This window comes from Scyliorhinus canicula, chromosome 21, assembly GCF_902713615.1.
Source record: "Scyliorhinus canicula chromosome 21, sScyCan1.1, whole genome shotgun sequence".
NCBI lineage: Eukaryota > Metazoa > Chordata > Chondrichthyes > Carcharhiniformes > Scyliorhinidae > Scyliorhinus > Scyliorhinus canicula.
In genome coordinates, this window is record NC_052166.1 from 38,646,790 (window position 1) to 38,669,468 (window position 22,679).

The window sequence follows — 22,679 nt, forward strand, 5'->3', positions numbered from 1 at the left end:
TTGACGTCTGCCGCATGTTTAACTGGTTTACTTATTGAGCAATATTGGCAATCCACCTTCATTTCTGGGGTTCCTTTTTATCGGCAACATTGCAGATATCAGCAGTTATCAGAGGAGCCCTCACACTTGTTAAAATTTACAACATCTTTGTAAGATGCAGACCCCATTTTGTTTGGCGCCAGCCTGTGACCTTCGCTGGTGGATGTCTGACCTATATTTAAGTACCATGTCACAGTATAACCAGTCTTTAAGTTTGAAGTCTGAATTTCCCTATCCTCATGTGAATAACTGAACAGCACCCCTTGGGGATAATTTTAATGAGATCAGAAGCTAAAAGTACAAATTCCTGTTATGCAACTGCAATGGGTTGAAGCAGTAGATTTGCTTCAATAACTGTGACGCATTGCAATGTTGAAAGAATCATACAGAATCTGCTTTGCTTCCCCCGCGGGCAAGCAAAATTAGAAAATTTACTGAATGATGAAATCACCAATACAATTTCACCCCTTTCAAGTTAATTTACCACCAATCTTAGGAATATAGAAAGTCAGAGATCTGGGTGTGCAGGTCTACAAATCTTTGAAAGTGGCAAGGTAGTCAAGAAAGCATACAAAATGCTTGCCTTCATTGGATGGGGCATCGAGTGTAAAAACTGGCAAGTCATGCTACATTTGTATAGCACCTCGGTAGGTAAGGCTGCACTTGGAATATTGTGCACAATTCTGGTCGCCACACTACCAGAAGAATGTGGAGGCTTTGGAAAGGGTGCAGAGGAGGTTTACCAGGATGTTGCCTGGTCTGGAGGGTGTTAGCTATGCGGAGAGGCTGAATAGACTCAGACTATTTTCATTAGAATGACGGAGGTTGAGGAGTGACCTGAGAGAGGTCTACAAGATTATGAGGATAGAGTGATGGGCAGGCATACTTTCCCAGGGTGGAGGGGGTCAGTCACCAGGGGGCATAGTTTTAAAGTCCGCGGTGCAAAGTTTATAGGAGATGTGCGAGGCAGGTATTTTATAGACAGTGGTGAGTGCCTGGAACGTGTTGCCAGGGGAGGTTGTGGAAGGAGATACATTAACAGCATTCAAAAGGCATCTTGACAAATACATGGATAGGATGGCTACAGTGGGATATGGCATGAGGAAGGGCTGAGGGTTTTGGCCAAGGATGGTATTATGCCCAGTACAGCCTTGGAGGGCCAAAGAGCCTGTTCCTGTGCTTTATTGTTCTTTGTCTTTCTCAATCAGAACCATTGGAAATTGAACATGAATTAGCAAGCAAATGACACTTCAAATAAAGAGGCAAGTTTCACTTTAAATAGTCAATGCAACAAAGATACATCTTACACCACTACAAGCTTCAAGTTACACAGTTCCACAATATGCTGTTCATGATTCACAGAGGGCAGATGAAGAATCCTAGCCCATAACAGCTACCCCCACTCTGGGTTTCACGGGTACAATTACCATCAGCAAGGCACATTCCTACAAACCCTCTCCTTTGGGGCACAACCTTGTGTAGCTTTCAAACGACTAATACCAACACCCCCAGTTTATGGTTTGACCACTTCTGGGAAAATATGCAATGGCAAGCTTTCCACACACGTTTCCAGGTTTTAGCCAATTTTAACCAGCTCACACTTGGGGCAAGATTCTCCAGCCACACCCGCCCAGCGACCGGAAATTCCTGACCGAGGTCAATGGACCTTACATGGTCTGTCTTGTGCCTGTGATGATCTTGCGGTGCAGTAAGGGCTGAAGAATCCAGCTGATTGCCTCCAAGAGCTCCTGCCTCTGTTTTTTAAATGCGGGATTTTCTTCTTATCCTCGCAAGAATTTGGTATGTTCCTCTTTTTTTCTCTGTCTGCTTACTACTATTTGTGTCTGCATCTGTGATTTCATCCCTTCTGCTTCTCTACTAAGAGCTCTCTTTTGTGTCTGGTCCACAGTTTCTTAGTATCTTAACTTTCTCCTTGTTAGTACTGCTTCCAGGTCAAAGGTTTCCAGGTTACATGGACCACCATTGCTCATTATTGAAGAAAATTACAACTGACTCGCGCTCTCAAAAGTACTATGCTGCTTTCAGGTCAAAATTCTCACATCGCATGGTTACGGAACAGAAGGCAGCCATGTGACCCATCGCATAAGAACATAAGAACATAAGAACTAGGAGCAGGAGTAGGCCATCTGGCCCCTCGAGCCTGCTCTGCCATTCAATTAGATCATGGCTGATCTTTTGTGGACTCAGCTCCACTTTCCGGCCCGAACACCATAACCCTTAATCCCTTTATTCTTCAAAAAACTATCTATCTTTACCTTAAAAACATGTAATGAAGGAGCCTCAACTGCTTCACTGGGCAAGGAATTCCATAGATTCACAACCCTTTGGGTTAAGAAGTTCCTCCTAAACTCAGTCCTAAATCTACTTCCCCTTATTTTGAGGCTATGCCCCCTAGTTCTGCTGTCACCCGCCAGTGGAAACAACCTGCCCGCATCTATCCTATCTATTCCCTTCATAATTTTAAATGTTTCTATAAGATCCCCCCTCATCCTTCTAAATTCCAACGAGTACAGTCCCAGTCTACTCAACCTCTCCTCATAATCCAACCCCTTCAGCTCTGGGATTAACCTAGTGAATCTCCTCTGCACACCCTCCAGCGCCAGTACGTCCTTTCTCAAGTAAGGAGACCAAAACTGAACACAATACTCCAGGTGTGGCCGCACTAACACCTTATACAATTGCAACATAACCTCCCTAGTCTTAAACTCCATCCCTCTAGCAATGAAGGACAAAATTCCATTTGCCTTCTTAATCACCTGTTGCACTTGTAAAACAACCTTCTGTGACTCATGCACTAGCACACCCAAGTCTCTCTGAACAGCGGCATGCTTTAATATTTTATCGTTTAAATAATAATCCCGTTTGCTGTTATTCCTACCAAAATGGATAACCTCACATTTGTCAACATTGTATTCCATCTGCCAGACCCTAGCCCATTCACTGAACCTATCCAAATCCCTCTGCAGACTTCCAGTATCCTCTGCACTTTTCGCTTTACCACTCATCTTAGTGTCACCCGCAAACTTGGACACATTGCCCTTGGTCCCCAACTCCAAATCATCTTCGCCATCTGTCTGTGAGAGTAACTCATCTTGTCCTGCTCCCTTTCCTTTTCCTGGAACCCAGTAAATATTTTCTCTTCAGTTAATTATCCAGTTAAATTTTGAAAGCTACATTTGAATCTGCCTCCACTATCCTCTCAGGCAGTGCATTCCAGATCCTAACCATTCGCAACTTAAAGAAGTGGTTTTTTTTTTGATGTAGCATTCGGAACGCAGTGACAAACAAATCCTTCAATCAAAAACGTTTTTTGGATGGCGATATGGACAATCCATTGCTTTACTTCCGAGACAACTACCGGTTTGCCTCCCAGAAAGTATACTTGCAATCGTTTGTGTTTGCTGCAGCTGTTTGTTAATGAATCGCCTTTCTTTGCGATCAAGCTTGACAAGGACTGAGAACATTTTCTGTTGTATTCGTTCAGGTGGTGTGGATATCGCTGGGCCAGCATTTCTTGTTCATCCCTGGATGCCATTGAAATGAGTGGTTTGCTGGGCCATTTCAGAGGGCATTTAAGAGTAACCCAAATTGCTGTGGGTCTGGAGGCACATGTGGGCCACACCAGGTAAGGACGTCAGATTTCCTTCCCGACAGGAACATTACTGAATCACATAGATTTTTTAAGACAATCGACAATGGTTTCAATAGACTTTTACTTTCAGCTTTCCATTGAATTTAAATTTCCCTATCTGCCATGGTGGTATTTGAACGTCCCCAGAGCATTACCATGCGTTTTTGGATTAGTAGCCTGGTGACAATATCACTTGTGGACTACTTTCTCACGGTGCATCATAGAATGTATCATAACAGCGGAACATAACTTCATAAGTGAATAAGTCCTATAGAATCCCTAAAGTGCAAATGGAGGCTATACCTCCCATCAAGTCTTTACCGACCCTCCAATAGAGCACCCAGCCTAGGCCCACTCCCCCATCCTATCTCCGTAACCCCATGCATTGATCATGGTCAAATCACCGAACCTGCTCATCCTTGGACTGTGGGAGGAAACTGGAGAAACCAAGGAAACCCACGCAGAAATGGGGAAAACATGCAAACTCCACACAGTCACCCAAGGTCAGAATTGAACTCGGATTCCCAGCCCTGTGAGGCAGTAGTGCTACCTACTGTGCCACCATGCCATCCCTGTTGTATCCATTTCCGGAATACAATTCTCTGATAATCTCTCCTTTCCAGGGAAGGTCCTGTGCCACAGTGAAAGTGTCTAGGCCAGAGGCTCGTGGTTTAAACCCCACTCCGGAACCTGATGCCCACGGAAGCTGCGTTAGTAACATGGACAAACTTGTTGCAGCTTGAAAATACTTCCAATGCACCTGATAAAACTACAAATTGTTTCCTTGGCTCACTGCTACCAAAACAAAATTGTGGGTGGCACGGTGGCACAGTGGTTAGTACTGCTGCCTCACAGCGTCACAGACCCGGGTTCAATTATCGCCTTGGGTGACTGCCTGTGTGGAGTTTGCACTTCCACCGGGTGCTCCGCTTTCTTCCCACAGTCCAAAGATGGGCAGCTTAGGTGAATTGTCCACGTTAAATTGCCCCTTAGTGCCCATGGATGTCCAGGTTAGGTTACGGGGATGAGGTATGGTAGTGGCCCTCGGTAGATGCTCTTTCAGTGGATTGGTGCAGAGTCAATGGGCCAAATGGCCTCCTTCAGCACTGTAGGAATTCTATGGTTCTATGTTCAAAAATGTATGTTTGGCACAGGTCAGATCTCACACTCAAGATGGCATCATGCTCTGCAAGAGATGCCAGTTCTAGTGCTTCACACCTGCAATCTAAACCTTAAGAGCATATTGGCTCGGATTCTGTGATCAGTGGCAAAGTGACATCAAACGCCACCGACCTCGAAGAAATTTGCCCACAAAGATTCAGGAATTCAGGAATCTTTGTGGTGCGGACTTCCCCTTTTCCAGTATCAGCCTGAATCTGGCATCAAGCCAAGGGGATATCCAAATGTCGAGCAACAGTGATGTCATCAAGACGAGAAAGCAACCAATCACATTTAAATATTCTCACTGACTGCAAGTTTGGAAGTAAAATGTACTGATTTCTTCATTTTTAATTAAACATTTTACAGAAAATGAAATAAATGAAATGCACACAAAATAGAAGTTTTAAATTAATTACAATTTTAAAACCTATTTCAAAAATATGTACTTTTTATCCTAATAGAGTAATTTTATATGCCACAACTATAATATTAGTTTTTAAGGGCCAGTCAGGTTTATTTATTGTAATTATGAACTTAATACTGTTAAGAACTCAGTTACATCTCAACCAACAAGATGTAGTATTAACAGGTTTTTTTTACAGTCAGGCAAATAGCAACGGGCAATTTCTCGTCTGTTCAGTAATATCTAATTAGAGGTAGACTGAAAGGTCTTCAACAGCGTACACTATGGAGAGGTGGAATTCTGCATTTAACTGCACAGTGCAGAATTCAGACGTTAATGTCAGTTTTAGCGGAGTAATGGTGCTGAACATGTTTCACCATCATTACTACTGCAAAATCTGGGCCATTTTATTTCATGTTGCAATGTTCCCTTATTAAATACAATTAAATTTTGAATGGCCTAAAATGTTTACTTAACAATAATATCGCATGGTCGGCAACACCACCTGAACTCTGTCTGAAAAGGTAGAGGAGGCAGGCAAACACATTACATTTAAAAAGCACTTTGATAGGCACTGCAACTACTTAGAACCATAGACACCAGGGGCGGGATTCTCCCCTATCTGGTGGGACGGCCTGTGCCGGCACCAAGGAGTGGCGTGAACCACTCTGGCGTTGGGCCGCCCGGAAGGTGCGGAATCCTCCACACCTTCTGGGGCTAGGCTGGCGCCGGCGGGGTTGGCGCCACGCCAGCCGGCGTCAAAGGGCTTGGCACCACGCCAACCGGCGGCGAAGGGCCTCAGCCGGCGCATGCCCGGGAGCGCCAGCGTGTGCTGGCGTCATCCCAGCGCATGCGCAGGGGGGTTCTTCTCCGTGCCGGCCATGGCAGACCATTACAGCGGCCGGCACGGAGGCACAGGCCCGCCCGCGGATCGGTGGGCCCCGATCATGTGCCAGGCCACCGTGGGGGCCCCACAGGGCAAGATCTCCCCGCGTTTCCCCAAGGACTCAGCAGGCCGTCCGCAGAGCCTAGTCCCGCCGGTACGGACCTGGTGTATTTTACGCCGGCAGGACCCGCTGAAAATGGGCCGCCACCCAGCCCATTGCGGACCGGAGAATCGTCAGGGGGGCCGCTGCCAATGGCCCCCGACTTGCGCGAAGCAATTCCCGCCCCCGCCGAAAAACTGGTGCTGAAGAATCCGGCCACCGGCGTCGGGGCGTTAGGGCGGGATTCACGCCACCCCCCGGCAATTCTCCTGCCCGGTTGGTGTAAGTGTAGGGATGGGCCAATTGGCTCTTTGAGCCTGCTCCACCATTCAACATGATCATGGCTGATCCTCTACCTCGACGTCATACTTCAGTGCTTTCTCCAGATCCCTTAACACTCTCGCAATACATCTATTTCCTTCTTAAATATATTCAGCGATTTGACCTCCCCAGCCTTCTGTGGTAATGAATTTCACAGGTTTACCACCTTCTGAGTGAAGATGTTTCTCCTCATCCAAGTCCTAAATGGCCTACCCCATATCCTGAGATTGTGGCCCCTTGTTCTTGACCCCACAGCCAAAGGAAACAACATCTCTGCATCCAGTCAGTCCAGTCCTGTCCGAATTTCATATCTTTCAGTTAGATCCCATCTAATGTTTCTAAATTCCAGAGGAAACAGACCCTGTCGACCCAATCTTTCCTCAGACAACAATCCTGCCTTCCCAGGTATTAGCTTGGTAAACTTTCACTGCACTCCCTCCAGTGTACTCTTTCTTAGATAAGAGGACCAAATATTGCAACCTATAAGATTACGGTAAGAAGTCTGACAACACCAGGTTATGGTCCAACAGGTTTGTTTTGAATCACGAGCGTTTGGAGCACTGCTCCTTCCTCAGGTGAGGAAGGAGGCTCCTGAGGAAGGAGCAGTGCTCCTAAAGCTAGTGATTTGAAACAAACCTGTTGGAATTTTATCTGGTGTTGTAAGACTTCTTACTGTGCTCAACCCGGTATCTCCACATCATGGCTATAAGATTATGAATCAAGAATAGAAAGTAAAATTAGGCTGGGTATCTCTTTCTCAGCTAGCACAAACATGCTGGACCATTTGTACCACAAATTTCTAGGATTCAATTCTCCGCTGAACAGCAGGATGACAAGCCAATATTAATCAATATTAAAGCAATTTTAATGAATAAAATGTGATATTACCTTGCGCTTTATCTTTGAGAATGCCGCACAGAGAAACGGTATGGAGATGCCCACACTCTGGGTACTTACAAACATAGTGCAAGGTTTTATTAGGAATATTGCTCACGCAATCTAAGATGGTGGATTGAAGCCCGCGCAAACACGCTGCCGACCTCACTACAATTCACGTGATGCTTCACCAGCAGCGATGTATTCTCTGATACGTAACACCCCTCCCCCTTTGCTTCTTTAGTACAATGACGGCGACTTAACATTTGTACAACACGGTGACACAGTGGTTAGCACGGCTGCCTCACAGCGCTAGGGACACAGGTTGGATTGCAGCCTCAAGTGACTCAAGCTAGGTTGGGCCCTAGGTAGGGTGCTCCTTCGGAGGGTTGGTGCAAACGTGATGGGCCGAATGGCCTCCTTCTGCAGTGTAGGGATTCTACGGGGTTGTTTGCTGTTCTTGCCAATGGCCCAAGGTACTTCGATGGCTTGATGGAATGTTTCAATGATTGAACAAGACCAACCCAGGTTTTGCAGGATGGTACGGAGCTGACTTGATGTGGTGTGTATCATTTCCCTTCAGGTAGTCATTCGAAGTGAACTTGAGGACCATTGTCACTCACGACCTGCTGGGATGTTCTAAATCTTGCAGATGTTTAGCTTCTCAATGGTTTGTTCTGTCATCATAGATTTCTTGACCACGATTTCTGGCCATTTCGATTATGAATCCACAATCATGACGGGCAGCATGTTGGCGCAGTGGATGGCATTGCTGCGTCATGACGCTGAGGTCCCAGGTTCGATCTCAGCTCTGGGTCACTGTCTGTGTGGAGTTTGCACATTCTCCCTGTGTTTGCGTAGGTTTCGCCCCCACAACCCAAAGATGTGCATCGTAGGTGGATTGGGCACGCTAAATTGCCCCTTAATTGGAGAAATTGAATTGGGCACTCCAAATTTTTTTAAAATTAATTCACAATCACTAGGAACATGTGACCTTCCACTGGACCAGCATAATCTAGGTGTCTTCTCTGCCATGGCTCTGTCGACCATTCCCACAGATGTAACAATTGCACTGGTGGAGTGTTTAGTGTTTTGCACAGGATTGACTTTGCCCAACTTCTCTTCGATTTGAGCATCTAATTCTGGCCATCAAAAAAAATAACTGCATGCCAGTTCCTTAATCCTCATCACACCAGAATGTCTCTCATGTAGTTGGTCAAGGACTTTACTACACAAGCACGTGGGAATAATCATACAGATTCCCCATAGTAGAACTAAATTCTGGACTGTCAACTCAAGTCTCCGTATTGTAGGGCTTGAGGTCCAGAATTTTCCTATGAACGTCTGACAGTGTTCCTTTTAGGACCAAGCGTATCACCTTCCCCATCACTGGATCAGTTCTGGTATATCTCTGTACTTGGGATGAAGTCACAGGTACATTATCCAAGAGTGAGAAAGATAGGATATTGACAAAACTTTCTTTTGGATCATGCTTGACTTGGAACGGTAATCTTGCCAAAGCATTAGCATGTTGTTCTGACTTGCAATATTGGATATCATACATGTGTGCCGACAATGTCAAAGGTCATCTTTGTAACCTACTAGCTGGTAAAGAAGAAATACTTTTATACGGCCCAACGATTGTCCATCAAAAAGATAAAATTATGTCCAGAAAGGTAGTGGTAACGTCCTTACCCTGAAAGTGATGCTCAATACCTCATTTTCTAGCTGAGCGTTATTTATTTCTGCACTAGTAAGAGTTTGTAAAGCAAATGCTATCAGTCCTTCGTCTCCTGAAGGCACTATGTGCGAAACAACTGGCCCAACTCTACAGGGTGATGCATCGCAAGCAAGATGTAAATTCCAACTGGGATTGTAGTGAACCAACCAGCGTGATTCAGTGACCCCATTGGCCAGGCGCGATTCTGGGCTCAGCGGTTGAATCGCATGCAAGCTTAAAATTGTACTCTGCTTAGATGTGTTTTCCCTCTTGCACGTCCTTCAAGTCAATGAAGTGTTACCTTGCCAATATAGCCCTTGTTGCCACAGTTCTTGCACTTATTTTCTCCACGACAACATCTCCCCGCTGAGTGTCCAACCTGTGTATGTCGGTGACATCACAGAATCCTTACAGTGCAGAAGGATGCCATTCGGCCCATCTGCACCGACCATCCCCATAATCTTACCTAACCTTTTGGACACTAGGGGGTAATTTAGCATGGCCAATCCACTTAACCTGCACGACTGTGGACTGTGGGTGAAAACCAGAGCTCTTGAAGGAAACCCGTGTAGACACAGGGAGAATGTGCAAACTCCACATAGGCAATCACCCAAGGCATGATTGTACACTTGCAGCCTTGTTTTTTGTGCCATCGATTTTGTGGATCTTCACTCCAGCCCTTATCCGTGAAGCTTCTTTTGTTGCTAGCTCCATAGATGTGGCAACCTCCACAGCAGCTTGTGAGTTAAATCGCTTACAGTAAGCAGTTTCCTCTGAATAGCTTCATGGCGGAGTCCGAAAACCAGCCTATCACGAAGAGTGTCATTAATTGTTACACCAAATGCGCAGTATTTTGCTAACCTTAAAGTTGGTAAGAATTGTAAAATGCTTTCACCTTCCTCTGGCTATGGAGGTGGAACTAAAACCTCTCTGCAATTAACAATGGTCTACTTGATAAATGCCCTGCTAAAATCTTAATTAGTTCAATGTAGGCCTTTTCTCCCAGTTTTGCTGGGCGAACTACGTTTTGTAGCAGCATAAAAGTTTTCTGCCCTACTGAATTGAGAAATGTTGCGACCTTTATCCTCTGCTTTTTGATTTGCTATGAGATATGATTGGAATCTTTACTCATATGAGTTGAAAGTCTGACAGTCTTCATCAAATGCAATCATGGTGCCTGTTGTTCCTGCTATTTTGGATCCCAGCTCCAATGTGTATATTTCAACCAACTTCATCCCTTCCAATTCTTTTGGATACATGGAACTAGTGATCTCCTTATCCACACTGTGGTTTTGAGTGTTTCGTTTATGTTTCACTGTGGTTTGACCTTTTTCCTGAGTAGTGGTCTGTGCAGGTTTGGAAGGTTTCTGAATTTCCATTCCTGCAGCCCATTCAACTTCACCACATGCATGGTCTCTGCAACCTAGACCTTACCCCTTTAGCAGCAAGTAAGCTTTCAAACTTTAGTTCTTCTTCACGTCCGGTTGTAGTCGATCTTTTGAAAAAAAACATTCAGTGTGTGTGTGTGTGAATCTGATCCTGATCTTTCTCTGCTCTCGATGCCACCTCCACCCGATTTAACCGATGATTTCTTTTTTTTTTGTTCAGCAATCCTGATTTCTCGCCTCAATCCTCGTCGGCTGTTTCTCTTTTGTTACACCTTTGAGTTTACCGCAAAGGGAAAAGAAATGCCCAGACGCTGGATTCTTACAAACACAACGAGAGGTTTTATTAGGGATGTCGCTCATACGATATAAGGTGGAGAACTGAAACCTGCACAAAAACTCCCTGCTGACATCACTGCAAATCATGTCTCACGTCACCAGCAGGGATGTATTCTCTGATACATAAAACCCTGTAAGATTCACTCAGCATTGAATAAGAAAGCATGAGTATAATATTTTGTGTTATCTGGCATGCTTCCTGTGTCATATTTTGAAGCACTGGTTATCCCATTATTACTTCTGTCGGTCCCAATATTAATTGCATCACAATCCAGACATGATGACCAAGATTAATATTCTTGGATTTCCAGTGTCCGAAGACTGTGGGAGGTGGGGGCAGATGTATCTTTAAGCATGGGTCCTTTCCATCCCGTTCAATGCCGGGGGGGGGGGGGGGTCCCATAGACACCCCCCCTCCCCCGAGCGGAGAACTAGAATTTAAAAAACATTCACCAAGGTCCTTATTATTTATCTCATCATTGATTCCCCAAACGACAGTCCCATGCCTTACGCCTCTCTCTCAGAATTTACTATTGAATCTCAAATGTTGCAAACTTCATTCACTATCCCAGCCTACCTCTGAGCACCATCTCGGGAAATTGTCTAACAATAAAATAGTTTTAATATGATGTATGTAATTTGCCCCATTCATTAGTTTTAAAAAAATTAGATTGTGAAAGCATGAAATTAGATACCCACGATACTATAGTGATGTTAAATTGTGCGTTGATCGAGATAAGAGGGATGGATCACTGGCAGTCTGGGAGCTGCACTTGTCTAAACAGCGCTCTCTGCAAGTACAAATTCCTCATTGGGAGCATCCGATCAGATATCAATCCAAATGATGAAATCTCTCTTGTGCAAATTGCAATTAGAAAAACAGAAGAAGGGAGATTGTTGGAAAACCTTCTGTCCATCTCTATTGTTATTACCAACGTGTGTACAGTTCTTGCTCAGGCTATTTTCCTTTAGCCACCACACTTTCGTCCTCCACTTCGTTCATCGATGCTTTAGCTGAACTTCCATTCACTACGCTAGATGGCAGCCTATTCCATGAGTTAACTACTATTGTCAGTAAGACATCATTTCTCAAGTTGTATTTCTTGAATGGTTAATTCCATTTGAAATCGTGTTCCTAAGAGTATCACAACAATATTAATATTTCCACATCCACTCGCCATTTCCCCTCATAATTGAAACATTCAGTCCATTGTCCTTTCCATTGTTCCTCTCTATCAATTAGGAAAAGATTAACCGCTCCTTCGTGCTTACTGTTTTCCTTGACTCACTTCAAATCTCTTTGGATCCTCTTGTGTTGACCAATCGTACAGAGAGAATTGGGAAGATTTTCCAATGGTTTGGCTGGAAGTGCTTCAGCTGCCCACATGATTTTCAGAGAGACGTGGATACCTTTAAAAACACATTTATAAAGTTCTCGCAATTACCCAGGTTTGGTTCCACCACTGTTTCTTAAGTGCCAACGGAACTTTTTCGACTTATACTCAGTTGCTTGAGATTTCAGGACCTTGATTTTTAGAAGTATTAAGAATTTCTTCCTCGCCACTCCTGGCAAGCACCCAGAATGCTGAGGTAAAAAATCATGGTCACTTTAACAAAATTATGAAGCTATAAGTTCCTGTCATATCAGATTGATTTCAGATTTAGGCCACCAATTAGCAGTCTGGCGTGCATGCTGTGCCTGTTCCAATTCCAGGTTCATAAGAGCATATGTATCTGAAATCATATCCTCAAAGTTGTTCCTGTGACAGAAGGTGTGTATGAGTCTTGGTGTCTTAGTGCCTGCTCTGGGAGGGGTTCTACACAATTTACGCTCAATTACAAAGTAGGGTCGTGACTTCCTCGACCAGCAAGCGCACTCTTCCACTGCGATCTCAAAAGTGGAAACGGTTCCGTTTATTTCTTCCTGGAATGTCCTACCTCAATTCTGTCAATCGCACTGATTTGAAGGGCGGCATGGTAGCACAGTGGTTAGCACTCTTGCTTCAAAGCACCAGGGTCCCAGGGTCGATTCCTGGTTTGGATCAGGTGCGGAGTCTGCGAATTATTCACATCTCTGTGTGGGTTTCCTCCGGGTGCTCTGGTTTCCTCCCCCAAGTCCCAAAAGACGTTCTTGGAGGTAATTTGGACATTCTGAATTCCATCTCAATGTACCTGAACAGGCGCCGGAGTGTGGTGACCAGGGGATTTTCACAGTAACTTCATTGCAGTGTTAATGTAAGCCTACTTGTGACAATAATAAAGATTATTATTCAGAACCCTTCTATCAATTACTGGACATAGTCATTTAAGAATACTTTACCTTGGGCGCCAAATAATTTATCATGTTTCAAAGTGCCCAGTTTCAAAGTGCCCAGCCTCCTTTTATTTCCTAATAAAAAGAACAAAACTAAATGGAATATTTCGGGGGAAAGAGCTTTCGAATACATGTACCAATTTTTCTCCTCCAAAATACTGCATAACAATTATGTTCTTACTAAGAATGTTTTCGAAAATGCCGTGTTTAAAAGTTGGAAGCTAATTCCAGTCTGATTATTCTTACAAACCCCATGTTATGTTGGGGTTTTCTAACACAGAAAGGCTTTTCCCCTCAGTTCCCCTCCACAAGATGAAGTAGAAATTTAGCTGGGGCTTGTAGCCAAAGATGTGCAGGTTAGGTGGATTGGCCATGCTAAATTGCACTTAGTGTCAAAAAAAGGTTTGGTATGGTTACGGGGATAGGGTGGCAATGTGGGCTTAGGTAGGGTGCTCTTTCCAAGGGCCGTGCAGACTCGCTGAGCTGAATGGCCTCCTTCTGCGCTGTAAATTCTATGATTCTATCGGCCTAGAACAGGCATTGTCAAACTCGGGGGCGCAACCCGCAGGTGGGTCGCGGGCGGATGTCGGTAAGGTCGCGGATCCGTCCACCGCTGCGCTCCCGATCGTGCAGATTTACGCGCAACAGCCGTAGCAACCGGCTGTTAAAAACGCCGGCTGCAACGGCCTTCAAAATGGCCACGAACTTGTAAAACAAAAATGCGGCCACACTGTGCATGTGTGCCAGATCATCGGCGTGCATGCGCAAAACTATGCACATGCGCACGGATGATCGGGCACGCATGCGCAGTACGGCCGTTTTTTCAATAAAACGGTTGCAGATTTTTGTTTTACAAGCTCGGGGGGTTTTATTCATTTTATTCATTTATTTTATTCATTTTATTTTTATTTTTTTTACGAGTTCAGGGGGGTTTTATTTGATAAAGTTTTACAGGAAAAAAATGCAGAACTTTGGACAGTTGGAGACTCCATACTTTCTGACACCGGAAGGCTTCACCTTCATCCAATAGGTTCCATTGGAGGAGTGTGTACGAGGGCCAAAGGGACCCAAAACCATTTCCTCTATTTTTGTCAGCAGCAAACAAGGTAAGAGAAAATGGTGGGTCGCTCAGGTCGGCTGGCTTGGTTCATGAAGGTCGGCCGGGATGGGTCCCGAAAGTTGGCCGGTTGGTAAAAATGGGTCCCCGGAAAAAAAGTTTGAAGAACACTGGCCTAGAATAATCATTGCAAGGTGAGCAATGTACAGCACAGCCAGGTGAAGAGGCCCATGAATGGCTTGCCTGTAAGCCCAAAGCTTTATTTTAATAATTTAAGGTAGCTGCCAGCATCTGTCGCACCTCCACGTTCCAGAAATAATCGAGCCCACTTGGTATACCAACTAGGCATGGGTGGGTAGGCCTGTATAGACAGGACACTGTAGTAAACTTTACAACTGGCGTTAGTGATGAACGGTCACTTTTTTTTTAACCAGTTCACATTGCCACAAATTATTAACAGTAGTTTAGGATAATTTACTTCTCTCAGTTATGCACCTTTAATGTTTGTTCAGTTAGCCACATAGCTGAATGTGTTGTAACCTAATCCCATTCCATCCCCTGGCAATGCCTTCAGTGTGAAACAGAATTGTACCTGGTAAACAGGATCATGTTCATTACACTCCCTAAATACTTCTATCACGTTATTATTCTCACAACACTGAAGAAGCATTTTGGTGAGCACTTGAAATGCCATTATATACAAGGCTGCGGACCAAGAGCTGGAAAATGCGATTAGAATAGTTAGGCGCTTGATGGCTGGCACAGACACAGGTGGGCCTCTCTTTGTGCTGCAATGCTTTATGATTGAAAATAACATTACAAGTCATTAAAAGAGAATTTATGCATATGGTAGGTTCCGTTTGGAGATTACAGACTTTGAGTTGAACAATTCTAACAAATTGTGAAGACATGCAACAAATGAGTATGATGTCCCTGTGTAATTTATTTCTGCTAATCATTGCACCTTGAAATGCGTTATGCTGTGTGAGTATAATGGTAGTAAAGAGGAACATAAGTGAAGTTTAAAACATTTGGGAGATTCCAGAGCATGGTGCTGGAATGTTTATGCATGCAGTTTTTGTTTAAATGACTTCCTGTTAAAGTTTTCCCAATACTCTATCACAGCTTTCTTCAGCATATATTGCACCGATCGTGAGAAATTCAATCATTTGCGCCAACGTATGCGTTCAAAAAGTGCCCCACAGATCTCCACAATGGTGCCCACAGTGTGAGGTCACACTTGTAGCGGTGCACTCATTGATGAGATCATGCCATGTGATTATGCAAGCAGTGAATGTCTGTCAGAGACACGCAAAGCCGATGGATTGTGGCACCGGTCAGCATACAATGCGGATTTGATGCCAGCAGTGTCACTTTTTGGAACTCAGAGTTCCCACCAATGCCCTCTCCGAACCAAGCAGAGCTGGACACGTATTCAGCAGCAGGCAGGAACCTCTGCCAGCCCTTTTTAAAGGGATCGGCAATGCAGGTTAGCTACATCCTGGTTTGCTGCTGCTTAATTTCCGCTGGCTGATGGTTCAATTCTACAAATGTTAGGTGCTTTCTACTTTGTTGAAAGGTGCAACAGTCCACAGGGTGTGTTGTGGTAAGTGCTTTGAGATCTGGTTGGCTTTTAAACTTTTAATATCCATCTAATTAGTGTGACCACACATACAAACCATGCTGCAATGGTCGACTCATTGAACATCATCAAGCCTTCCAGAATTCTAATTGCAGTGGCAACAATTTGTACCTCCAACTTTGGTAGCCTCTCATCTCCATATCTATGCCCGAATACACTGATAGGTTACTTAGCAGGTGTAACATCGCTTTGTCTGTTTCCTTATTTATCTTGTTGAATCCAGTCAGTGAATTATGTGACACTCGGATATATCGGATATATATACTAAAAGACTTTCCACTGGACCATGCACATTTTTAGAACCTCCAGCTTCAGGGCAGTTTAAAGTCCACCTGCATAAATTTATGGATTCGACGACTGAGTTTGGCTGACTAATTACGCGCTGCTACCCCAGGCCATGGATAAACATGATTACTGAGATAGTTCTTCACTTGTGCTGAAGATATAAACTGCAATGTGCTGCCGTTGATTGACCATTCCTGAAGATGATTGTAAACAAAGGTCTTCTTACGTTTTAACAAATGAAAACTGGCAGGCATCTTAGTATGAACTTTGAAGTTATTTTGATCATAAAACTTGTGGAACACAATAGATAGAATACTAAACATTCCTGCATGAGAATCAATCACAGCAGCACTGTCAGTTTGGCTCATCCCACATCACAACAACTTGGATTCATCCTGCATCTTAATGTAGGGAAACATTCCAGTGCACTTCACAGCAACATTATCAAACATACGGAGATATTGGGATGGATGAAAAAGTTTGATCAAAGTTATGAGGAGCATCTTAAAGTAGGATATAGAGGGAGCAAGTGGAGATATTTAGGGAAGGACCTAGGCATCCAGTGTAGTAGCAAGGTGACTTATTATTCTTCATTAATGTTACTGAACCATTATTTCAGCGCATGAGTAATATTGGAGAAAGGGATCAACTTGCTGTGAACCCTTCAGTAACCTGACTACGATTAGCTGAGGTTTAGCCTCTTGAGGAGGTGGGGAAGCAGTGGTCTAGTGGGATTGTCACTGGACTAGTGATCCACAGATCCAGGAAAGTGTTCTGGGAACCTGGGTTCGAATCCCCGCATGGCAGATGCTGTCAATAAAAATTTGGAATTAAAAGTTTAATGGTGACCACAAAGCCATTGTCAATTGTTGGAAAAACACATCTGATTCACTAATGCCCTTTAGGGAAGGAAATCGGTCATCCTTACCCGGTTTGGCCTACATGTGACTCCAGATCCTCTGAAATGGCCTCGCAAGTCACTCAGTTCAAGGGCAATTAGGGTGGGCAATAAATGTGGCCCAGCCAGCAATGCTCACATCCCTTGAACAAAAAAACAGATGATAAATGTTTCAGAGTATAAACTCACAACATGGTAAATCGATATTATAGGCGGGTACGTTTTTCTCAATGCTTATTTATTTATTTATTTATTATTTATTGGCTTATGGCCGACAGTTTCCCATCTTTAACAAGATCTACGAACGCTACCATCAGTTGCTTCTGAGGGCGGGATTTTCTGGGTCTTTCCGGCAGCAGGATTTTCTGGCCTCGCTGAAGGCAACCCTCTGTTGGCAGGATGGGCAAGTCACACAAAACACCAGATGCACAGGGAGATCCCACCGGCCACCAAAGGTGAGCCACCTCCCCCGCCAGGAAATGCACTGAGGCAAGCGGAGGGGTGGGGAGGGGAGGGGGGGAGGAGGGGGGGAGGGGGAGGGGGGGAAGGGGGGAGGGGGGGAGAGGGGGAGGGGGGGAAGGGGGGAGGGGGGGGAGAGGGGGAGGGGGGGAAGGGGGGAGGGGGGGGAGAGGGGGAGGGGGGGGAGGGGGGGGATCCCACAATTAGCCTCCTTGGCACCTTTCATGGTAGTATACAGAAGAGTTAAACTCAGGAGTAACCAGCATTGCTGTCTCTGGGTTAATTCCTATTTCGTTTGTAATATTATTTTCATGAAGTAGTGCAGGGCCAACCGTTCTAGGTCTACAACTGTCAATCTGTTGAGGGAGACACCTCCTTTGGTTTCTGGAATTGCAGCAGCTTGACTTCTCTTTAAACAGCCTCTAATAGTTGCTGTTCCAAGCCCAAGGGAGAATAATCTCGGGATTAGGGTTTTATTTGTGTCAAAAATATATTTAATGGAAATTATGTAGCAGGAAGCTGCACAACTGTTGTGATCGCTCCATTAAGGGTGACACAGCAGAGTAAAGGTCAGCTGGCCTGGGTGAACAATCAGTACACGCGCCTGCCTTGTGTCATAACTTTGGCATGTGCATCATCAGGGGCTGTTTAGCTCACTGGGCTAAATTGCTGGCTTTGAAAGCAGACCAAGGCAAGCCAGCAGCACAGTTCGATTCCCGTAACAGCCTCCCCGAACAGGAGTCTGAATGTGGCGACTAGGGGCTTTTCACAGTAACTTAATTTGAAGCCTACTCGTGACAATAAGCGATTTTCATTTCATTTTCGTATTCCAAAGGACATGAAGAGTCTGCTACAGGGGCTCCCATCGGTATAGTATACCTTGGTGATGTCATTTAACTGGATCGACAGAGGACGAGCATCGAGCAAACCTGGAAGACATGTTAACGATATTTCAGGAGGCTGAAGTTCACCTCAAGAAAGAGAAGTGCACCATTCAAGCCACTGAGGTGACCTAGCTAGGGTACTGCGTAGATGCACAAGGATTACACCCTGTAGAAGACAGGGTCAAGGTGATAAAGAAGGTGCCTGCCCCCACAAACGCAACTAAACTCTAATCACTTTTGGGGATAGTAAACTACTATGCATGTTTTATTAACAAGCTTATCGACAAAATTGGCCCCCTTGCATATTTTGTGAATTAAGTACTTTATAGTTGGTCTTGGGAGGCTCGCCAAGAAGAAGCTTTCAACAGAATAAAGCATTTGCTGCATTCCTCAAACTGTGAGTACACTTTGACCCGTTTAAAGAACTTCTATCTGGGAACTGCTGATATTGAGGAATTAGTCAAGAATATCAACAATACCAAATACAGCAAGGTTGCCTGCTGCAGCCCCATTGCAACTGTCGGTGAAAATATTCACAAATAGATCTTTGAGTGAATAAAAAAGCAATTTATTAATTTTCAGAGCTCTGGGCGAAAAGTCCTTTGACCCCCACGGTCTGTGCAGCACCTTTTCTCGCCTGAGCTGAGGTCGCACTGGGTTAATATTCAGAAGGAAAGCAGAATTAGTTTGCATTCGCATTTACATATACCCAATCAATTCTGTTCGCATCACAATTCATAACATGCATCTTCAATGCCATAAATGGCTACAAGTTAGCTCCTATAGCCTCTAATTGGCAGTTTGCCTTACCCAATCAAGTCATTACATAGATAATGGTTACATAAAGTCATGGGGTCAATAGCCCAGCCACGTTGAACATGTCCTTCCTCATTCCTTGCTAGTTCCTTAATCTGGGACCCCTTTGTCAGTTACAAGTAGCTAAGAATACAGACATTGGGCAAAGGTTGCCAACGGCTCATTGTCTCTCCAGATGCATCTGGTTGTGGATCACTTGTTTTGCACAAAGCTTTACTACTTCAGCAGCAGACACTGGTAATAGCATAGGGTCAAGAACATTGACAGAGTCCATTTTATATCATGTGGCATCCGTTTTGTATCTTCTGTAGTCCGTTCGGAATTCTACCTCTTCACAACCTTGGGAATGGCCCGGTCGGCCATGGGTACGAATCTATATCGATTATGTTGGTCCATTCCTGTGTACAATGTTTTTGCTCGTGGTTGATGCATGCTCTAAATGGATGGACATTATTGAGATGAAGTCACCTACATCACATGCTGCCATCGAAAGATTATGCCAATGCTTTTCAACTCACGGATTACCTGAAGTCATGTTATCAAATAATGGAACCGTATTCACAAGTGCTGAGTTTCAAAATTTCACTGCTCTCAATGCTATTAAACGCATTAGAACTGCAGCTTACTGCCCAGCATCAAATGGACTAGCCGAGAGAGCCGTCCAAACTTAGGCCAAAGTCTGGCCTGAAGAAACCGTCCAGAGGAATCTTGGAGACCAAAACCTCACGATTCCTTCTCAGCTGTCGTACCACTCCACATGCAGCAATAGGAGTTCCACCAGCAGAACTGCTAATGAAATGTCATCTCAGAACGAGACAGATGATACGAAGATTGGCAGAGTTGCTGATAGTGTTGAGGATTGTCAGAGGATACAATAGGATATAGATAGATTGGAGACTTGGGCACAGAAATGGCAGATGGAGTTTAATCTGGACAAATGCAAGGTGATGCATTTTGGAGGATCAAATCTAGGTATGAATTATACTGTAAATGGCAGAACCCTTAGGAGTATTAACATACAGAGGGATCTGGGCATGCAGATCCACAGTTCCCTGAAGGTGGCAACGCATTTGGCCAAAGTGATTAAGAAGGCTTATTGCATGATTAGCTTCTTCAGCCAGGGCATTGAGTATAGGAGTTGGAATGTCATGTTGCATTTGGAGTATTGCGTGCAGTTCTGATCACCAAATTATCGAAAGGACTTGGAAGTTTTGGAGAGAGTGCAAAGAAGGTTCACCAGAATGTTGCCTGGTTCTGAGGGTGGTGGCTACGAGGAGAGGTTGAATAAACTATGATTGTTTTAACTGGAAAGGTGGAGGCTGAGGGGAGACCTACAAAATTATGAGAGGCATAGACAGGGTGGATAGTCAGAGGCTTTCTCCAAGGGTGGAAATGTCAATTACAAGGGGGCACAGGTTCAAGGTCAGAGGGGAAAAGTTTAAAGGAGATGTGTGGGGTAGGTTTTTTACACAGAGAGTGGTGGGTGTCAGGAATGCGTTGCCAGAGGATGTGGTGGAAGCAGGCACATTGGCAACATTTAAGAGGCATCTGGATGGGTATATGAATAGGGAGGAAATAGAGGGATACGGACCGAGTAAGGGCAGGTTTTTTTAAAAATTAGGGCATCATGACTGGCACAGGCTTGGAGGGCCGAAAGGCCTGTTCCTGTGCTGGACTTTTCTTTGTTCTTTGTTCTTTGAGACTGAGTCTTGTATTTTTAAATTTGCCAGAGAGGGTAGAATCCAGCCAAAGTAATTAGAAAGAAAGCCACGATTCACATAATACAATTATTTATGGTAAATGAAGCCGTACATGTGAGAAACTTCAATAGTGGTCCAAGTTGGGTCCTCGGAATTATTGTCTCTAAGACTGGACCCATTTCGTACCAAGTGGACGTGGGGACGGATTGTCTGTAAACACATGGACATCTTGAGGAGTAGAGAGACACTCCAGCAGCCAGTGTTTCTATCAAGAAATGTTTCCAAACTCATAAGCTCCCATGTAGCTCGACCTATTATCAACGTAACTGATGTCTCTGTGGAAGCAAATAGTGATGAATCATGTGAGCCAGAAGAGGTACCCGTTATTGCAGTTCCTGTTAACTTAGATCCTGTAGAAGCATCTCAGACAACAGAATTAAGCCACTTCACGATGAACAGAAAACTCCCTCAAAGATTCGATTTACAATCGTCCAACTCATGTACATAGGGCTGGATTTTCCGATTTTGAGGCTCTGTTCCCACGACAGCGTGGGAACGGTGAAGTTTTACGACAGATAAAATGGCGTAAAACAGCCACCGATCCTCCGTTTGGCTGGGGGCTAGCAAGGCTGCAGCGTAGAGCACCCGGCTCTAGCTGGCGAGACAACCCAGAGAATATCCAGGTCCGTGGCTGCGCATGCGCACAGGGGGCGGCCTACAGCGGCTGTGGCGTGCAACATGGCATCGGCTGCTGCAGACTCAGCCTGTGAAATAGTGCTCCCCCCTTTGGCCAGCTCACACACCCTGGACCATCCCCCACCAATGGCACGAGCCTCTGACAAAGTCACCCCTGCCCGTGGATTGGCCCTCCCCCAACTGTGGCAGCGTTGGGACTGAGTCCGCAGCCGCCACATCAAATTCCCGATGGATGAGACCACACACGACCGATGCAGTCGGGAACACGGCCAGTCAGGGCCTGGGCCTCAGGCAATGTCCTGAGACTGTCGGTACGGTGCGCAAGGTACTCTCCGAGATTGCCGTTTTGGAGGGGGCGGAGCATCGCGAATGCGGTGGCGCCCCCAATTCGCTGGTGAACGGGGAATCTCCGGCCGATCGCCAAATGCGATTTCAGCATCGGCGACCAGAGAACCCCGCCCATAATGTTTAGTTAGCATTTAGGACTGAGTGAATGAGTTATTGAAGATTGTGTACAGGAGTTAAAGGGAAGGGATGTGGTGATTTAAGGGCAACAGAGCAGGTTAAGGGTCACCTTCCCTGGGTGATCAATCGGGACTCAGAGTGGGGAATCACCCGATGATGAGAAAGGCTCCTGGGCAGAGACAATTTGGGAGCTAGCTGCAACACGGTTGCTGTACAATTCTTATTAATAAATACCTTTTGTGTTCACGAACAAAGTGCATCTTTACAACAAACCTCTTTCTTACTATACATCTTCCTGAGTAATCACCTTCATCAAATTATCCACAATAATCAGCAAACTGTTTGTTGTCTGTTTTATTATTGGGACTGGATAAATTAATAATAAAACTGCTCTCTAATTTACCTTTGGTGAAAGGACAATTGATATTGAAGGGGGCTCCCATGATTTGATGCACCACAACATTTCCGATCTTCATGTGTCAGAGGCAGTTCAGTTGCCCTCTGAGTCACAAAGGTTTGGGTTTGAATGCTAAAATCAAGCCTCACACTCCTAGTGTTGGATTTGGATTTATTTATTGTCA

The 22,679-nt window shown here is 44.8% G+C and overlaps 1 long non-coding RNA gene across 1 annotated transcript in view; it reads left to right on the top strand.

Moving 5' to 3' along the window:
* The window catches only part of LOC119955820, a 63,602-nt gene that overhangs the window by 35,267 nt on the left and 5,656 nt on the right, over positions 1-22,679 (top strand). The window contains exon 2 of the long non-coding RNA XR_005458532.1: positions 3,545-3,685. This is a non-coding gene — a long non-coding RNA (uncharacterized LOC119955820). The remainder of the gene's footprint in view (positions 1-3,544; positions 3,686-22,679) is intronic.